Here is a 5799-nt window from a genome sequence, read left to right as displayed (position 1 = left end):
CTAACCCTAAACCTTACCCCAAACCTTTCCCTGAACCTTACATTAACCATAACCCTTAACCTAAACCTTACACTTACTCTTAACCTTAACCTTACCCTTAACCTTAAGCTAGTACTTAACCTTACATTTTTCTCACCCTAATCCTAAAATTAACCCTAACCATTACCCTAACACTTAACCGTTACACTTACCCTTATTCTATCCGTTACTCTTACACTTTCCCTTAACATAAACCTTACCCTTTACCTTACCCTTACCATAAGCCATACATCAACACTTACATGTACACTTACGCTTACACTTATCCTAGTAATTACTCGTACAATTACCCTTAACCTAACCATAAACATTAAGGATCAGCTTAAGGGTCACCCTTAAGGTTAACGTTATCCTAACACTTACACTTAAGTTCATGGTAAGGGTTAGAGTAAGGGTAAGTGTTAGGGTAATGGTTAGGCTAATTTTAGGTTTAGGGTGAGGGAAACGGAAGGGTAAGTATTAGGTTAAGTTTAAGGATAAGGTTAAGAGTTATGGTAAGGGTTAGGTTTAATGTAAGGGTAAGGGTTTGGGAAATGTTTAGGATAAGGGTAAGAGAAGGGATAATGGTAAGGGTAAGGATGATGTTTAGTGTAAGGGTTAGATTTAGTTAAGGGTAAGGGTTAGTGTAAGTTTAAGAGTAAGGGTAAGTGTAAGGGTATGTGTAAAAGTACGGGTCATTGTAAGGGTTAGAGTAAGGGTTAGGGTAAGGGTAAGTGTTAGGGTAATGGTTAGGGTTAATTTTAGGGTTAGGGTGAGGGAAACGTAAGAGTAAGTATTAGGTTACAGCTAAGGTTAAGGTTAAGAGTAAGTGTAAGGTTTAGTGTAAGGATTAGGGTTAATGTAAGGGTCAAGGTAAGGGTTGGGGTAAAGGTTTAGGTAAAGGGTAAAAATATGTATATTGTAAGGGTGAGGGGTTAGGGTAATGGTTAGATTTTAGTTAGATTTAGGTAAGGGTGAGGGTTGGGGTAAGGTTTAGAATTAGGCAAAGGGTAAGTGTAGCAGAAAGGGTAAGGTTTAGGATAAGGGTAAGTGTTAGGATAAGGGTAAGGTTTAGGGTTAGCTTAATAGTAAGGTTAAGGGTAATTGTACGAGTAATTGCTAGGGTAAGTGCAAGCGTAAGTGTACATGTAAGTGTTGTTGTATGGCTTATGGTAAGGGTAAGGTCAAGGGTAAGGTTTATGTTAAGGGTAAGCGTAAGGGTAAGGGTAAGGGATAGAGTAAGGGTAAGGGTAAGGTTAAGGGTAACGGTAAGGTTAAGGGTACAAATATGTGTTAGGGTATGGGTTATGGTATGGGTAAGAATTAGGGTAAGTATAAGGGTAAGGGTAAGTGTAAGGGTACAGGTCAGGGTAAGGGTTAGAGTAAGGGTTAGGGTTAGGGTAAGGTTAAATGTTAGGGTAATGGTTAGGGTTAGTTTTAGGGTTAAAGTCAGGAAAACGTATGCGTAAGTATTAGGTGAATGTTAAGGGTAAGGTTAAGGTTAAGAGTAAGGGTAAGGTTTAGGGTAAGGGTTAGGGTTAATGTAAGGGTCAGGGTAAGGGTTGGGGTAAGGTTTAGGGTAAGGGTTAGGTTAAGGATAAATGTTAGGGTAAGGGTAAGGTTAATGGTAACCGTAAGTGTAAAGGTAAGGGTTACGGTAAGGGTAAGAATAAGGGTATGGGTAATGGTAAGGGTGAGGGTTAGGCTAAGGGTAAGTGTAAGGTTTAGATTTCGGCTAAGGGTAAGTGTAGCAGAAAGGGTAAGCTTTAAAGTAAGGTTTAAGGTTTAGGGTTAGGGTAAGGGTAAGGGTAAGGGTACGGGTCAGGGTAAGGGTTAGAGTAAGGGTTTGAGTATGGGTAAGGGTAAGGGTTAGAATAAGTGTAAGGGTGCAAGCAAGGATTAGGGCAAGAGTAAGTGTAAGGGTAATAGAAAGGGTTAGGGTAAGTGTAAGGGTAAGGGAATGTGTTAGGATATGTTTTAGGGGAAGCAGAAGGGTAAGGGTTAGGTTAAGTGTAAGGGGAAGGGGAAGGTAAGGGGAAGGTTTGGAGTAAGGTATAGGGTAAGGGTAAGGTTATGGTTAAAGGAAAGAGTAAGGGTAAGGAAAAAGTAAAGGTAAGGATTTGGGTAATGGTAAGGGTGAGAAGATTTAGGGTAAGGGTTACGGTAAGGGTTAGGTAACGCAGTGTACAACCTGGGATGTCACACGCAGAGCTGCCTCTGGCAAGGTGAGTGAGGAACAGATGTAGCAGTTGTGTTGTAGGTCTCACTGTTCCTCTAGGCATCCCCTCTTTGTCTTTTAGAGGTGTTGTAGCTGTTTGAAGAGGGTAGATTGAAGCATCTGCCTCGGGGGCTGGTAAGCGGCAGAGGTAAGGGAGCAGATGAGAGTAACTTACCTAGTTGTGCTGTGTCTTTGGATGCTGCATCGGCCTATGCGTTTCTTTTTCTTTCACAGGTGTCTCGCACAGGCTCAAAGGAGCAAACTGCACTCTGAAGAGCTGTGTAAGAAGAGGGGCTGGTCATGAGCTGGGTTGGAGCAGAACGACCAAGTAGCGCAAGGTGACTATGAAAGGTGTCCGTCTTGCTTTGCAGGTGCCGTGGCAGGCTCTCCACAGAAGTGGATAAGGATATGAGATAAGGCCAGAGAGCGACAAGGAGCGGCACGTGCAGGGATGGTTTTGAAGCGCTGCGGTGGCTTACTCTTCTGTTCATCAGGTGCCACAGGCAAGGTGGGTTGTAACATCAGTCGTTATATTTGCATGAAAGCAGTTCACTTGAATGCCACAGTGCATCTGAGTAGGGTGTTCTAGCAGAACAAGCTTGTCTGGCACAGCGGTGCCTGATGGCAGTGTGTTTCCTCAGGTGAAGAGGTGCCTGAAGCCCCATCCTATCTAGCCTGCACACAATTATCTGAGAATGAAAGCTGCTTTCCAGTAATTCAGAAAGCCAAGTTACGTCTCAGCCTTTAGCATCTCGGGCTTTGGGGCCTGTCTGTAACATTTGGCACCAGCACTAATACTTTTTTTGGCATATGTTTAGCGCTTGGGGCCTGTGTCTGGGATTTGGGCCCTGTCTCGAACCAGTGGGGCTTTGTCCTGGGTTTTGGAGCCTGCCTCTAGAGTTCAGGGCCTGTGATTAGGCTTTTGGGGTCTGTGTCTGGGGGCCGGTATCTGGGGGCAAGCGGGGAGCTGCTTGTAGACCCTTGGGGCCGGCATTGAGGGGGTTGGGAGCTGACTCTACACCTTTGGGGCCTGCTTCTGGGGGCGGGGTGGGGTTGAGACCAGCATCTGGGGGAGGGGTGGGAGCTCTTTGTATTCCTTTGGAGCCTGTGTCGGGGGGGCGGGGGGGGGGGGGGGGGGAAGGGGAGGGTTGGTTGGGAGGTGCTTGTACACTGTTGGAGCCTGGGTTGAGGGAGGAGGTTTGGAGCTGCTTCTACACCTTTGGGCCTGGCATCGGGGGTAGGGGGTTGGGTGCTGGTTGTAGGGGCCTGTGTTTGGGGGGGGGGGGGGGCTTGGGACCTGCGTCTGGGGGAGGGGTGGGAGCTGCTTGTACACCTTTGGGGCCTGCATGTGTGGGGGGTCAGGGCCTGTGTCTAGCGGGCTGGGAACTGCTTGTACAATGTAGGAATCTGTTTCTGCAGGGTGGCTGGGAGCTGTTTGTACAACTTTGGGGCCAGCATCTGGGGGTGGCTGGGAGCTGCCTGTACACTGTAGGGGCCTGTGTTTGTGGGGGGCTTGGGGGCCTCCCTCGGGGCAGGGGGGTGGGTTGGGAGCTGCTTGTATAGGGTAGGGGGCCTGCCTGGCAGGGGTTGGGAGCTGCTTGTAGAATTTGGGTCGCTGTGTCTGGGGGGGCGGTTGGGGCCTGTGTCTCAGGGGTGTTGGGAACTGGTTGTACACCTTTGGGTCCTGTCTCAGGGGGGGAGCTACTTGTACACTTTTGGGGTCTGTATTTGAGGGGGGTTGGGAGCTTCTTGTGCACTTTTGGACCTATGTTTAGGCTGGTTGGGAGTTGCTCATGCATTCTAGGTGCCTCCCTTTTGAGAAGGGTTGGGGCCTGCATCTGTGGGTGTTTGGGAGCTGCTTGTACACTATAGGGGCCATGGTCTTGGAGGGGGGTCTGGGCTGTTTATACACCTTTGTGGCCTGTGTTTGGGGGGGGGGGGGGGGGTCTGTGCCTGGGGAAGTTGGGAGCTGTTTGTTCACTCTAGGAGCCTCCATTTGGGGGTCTTTGGGGCCTCCCTTTGAGGGGGAGGGAGTTGGGAGTTGGTTGTACACCTCCGCATCCCGTGTCTTGGGGGGGGTGGGGGGAGTGGGACCGGTCTCTGAAGGGGCGGGTTGTGAGCTGCTTGTACACCTGTGTCGGGGGGAGGGTAGGGGGGTTGGCGGGGGTCGGGTCCGGGTCTTGGGCCAGTGTCTGGGTGGAGTCCAGTTCTTGGGAGGGGGTGGTGGGGTAGGAGCTGCTTGTGGGCAGTTGGGGTCTGCATCTGGGTGTGGTTGGTGCCTGCTTCTGTTGGCAGTTTGGGGCCTGCTTGTAGACTTGTGCAGCCTGGGTTTGGGGGCTTTTCTGTAACGTTTGGGGTCTGCATTTTTGCTTTGGGATGCATCTTGAGCTTTTGAGGCCTAGCAGTAGCATTTGGGGCCTGCATCTGGGGCTTTTCTGTAGCATTTTGGTTGTGTATTTGTGATTTGGGGCCTGTATCGTGGGTTTTGCCTTTTTTGTAGTTTCCATCTTTGTGTGTGTGTGTTTCGTTGTTGGTTGTCTGGGGTTAGGGGCAGTTTGGGGTTTGGATTAAGGTCAGTGTCATTAGCGTTAGGGGGTTGATAATAAGGGTTAGGGTTGTGGTTAGAGTTGTTAGGTTTAAGGGGAATAAGGATTTCAGGGTAAGGGGATCAAGGTTGTGGGAATAAAAATGTTGTTTTTGCGCAGTTACATCCTGTAGAGGGAAGGAAGGTGGTATTGAGATATGCTTGCAGTGATAAGACAGCTTAACAGTGTGAAATGAGTTCATCTGATTCGTGTCAATATGGAACAATGCTAGGGCCGCATGATATGATGAAAAGTCTGAGAAAACCAGAGTGGTTAATATATATAGTTCTTGTATCTTGCAAAGGAATGGTCCAGCAATTCGGGTCAATAGGGGATAAGAGAACAAAGGGGTTTCAGAATAACTGCTAACTATTACAACTGTTGCATGGGACACTATGCAAGTGTCTGCCATCCAGCCAAGATGGACAAAGGAGATGGACAAGAGAAAAGCCTGGGAGGAAGACTACGAGCCTTCAGTACGAGCGGCCCCCAGAGGGACCACCGGAGACTGATAACGCCTGCACCAGTGGGAGGGTTTGGATTCTGGGAACTAATTAGAATAACCCTGCGTTTTGTAGAAGTAGTAATGAATATGTATTAGCCTAGCAGCATAAAAACCAGCCGCCTGATGTAACTTGTGTGCGTCTTGGTGGAGCAGAGACTCCTGGCGCACCCAGCGCTGCTTGCTTACCTCTATTCAATTAATAAATTGTAAATTTCAATTGCAATCCTATTTGGGACCCAGTCATTTATTACAAGCGGGCGCTCGTCCGGGAGGGCTTTGGTTCCTGATTTCTGGTTTGATCTAGGAGAGGCACCCCCACCATTTGGTGGCTGCTGTTTGAGTCAGGTCGGAACTAATGGCATCTTAAACCTGAATAAAGGTAAGCAAAGTTTCTGATTCTTTTTTTCAGCTCCCTTGCCAGCTGCAGCACTATATTTTGCCCATAATTGTGTGTGTGAAGATCCGAACGAAGA

At 48.4% G+C, this 5799-nt stretch overlaps 1 long non-coding RNA gene across 1 annotated transcript; it reads left to right on the top strand.

Annotated features, from left to right (window-relative positions):
- The first annotated feature begins 1825 nt into the window (after positions 1–1825).
- On the top strand, positions 1826–5554 carry LOC311428406. The gene is made up of 5 exons (XR_014687706.1): positions 1826–2243; positions 2319–2384; positions 2471–2517; positions 2608–2744; positions 5224–5554. It is a non-coding gene; the product is annotated as an uncharacterized lncRNA (long non-coding RNA).
- The last annotated feature ends 245 nt before the right edge of the window (positions 5555–5799 follow it).

The sequence above is a fragment of the Aythya ferina genome (assembly GCF_964211825.1).
Source record: "Aythya ferina genome assembly, contig: HAP1_SCAFFOLD_74, whole genome shotgun sequence".
Classification (NCBI taxonomy): Eukaryota; Metazoa; Chordata; class Aves; order Anseriformes; family Anatidae; genus Aythya; species Aythya ferina.
The sequence above is the reverse complement of the archived record's forward strand: the minus strand, read 5'-3'. Positions and strand labels throughout refer to the sequence as shown.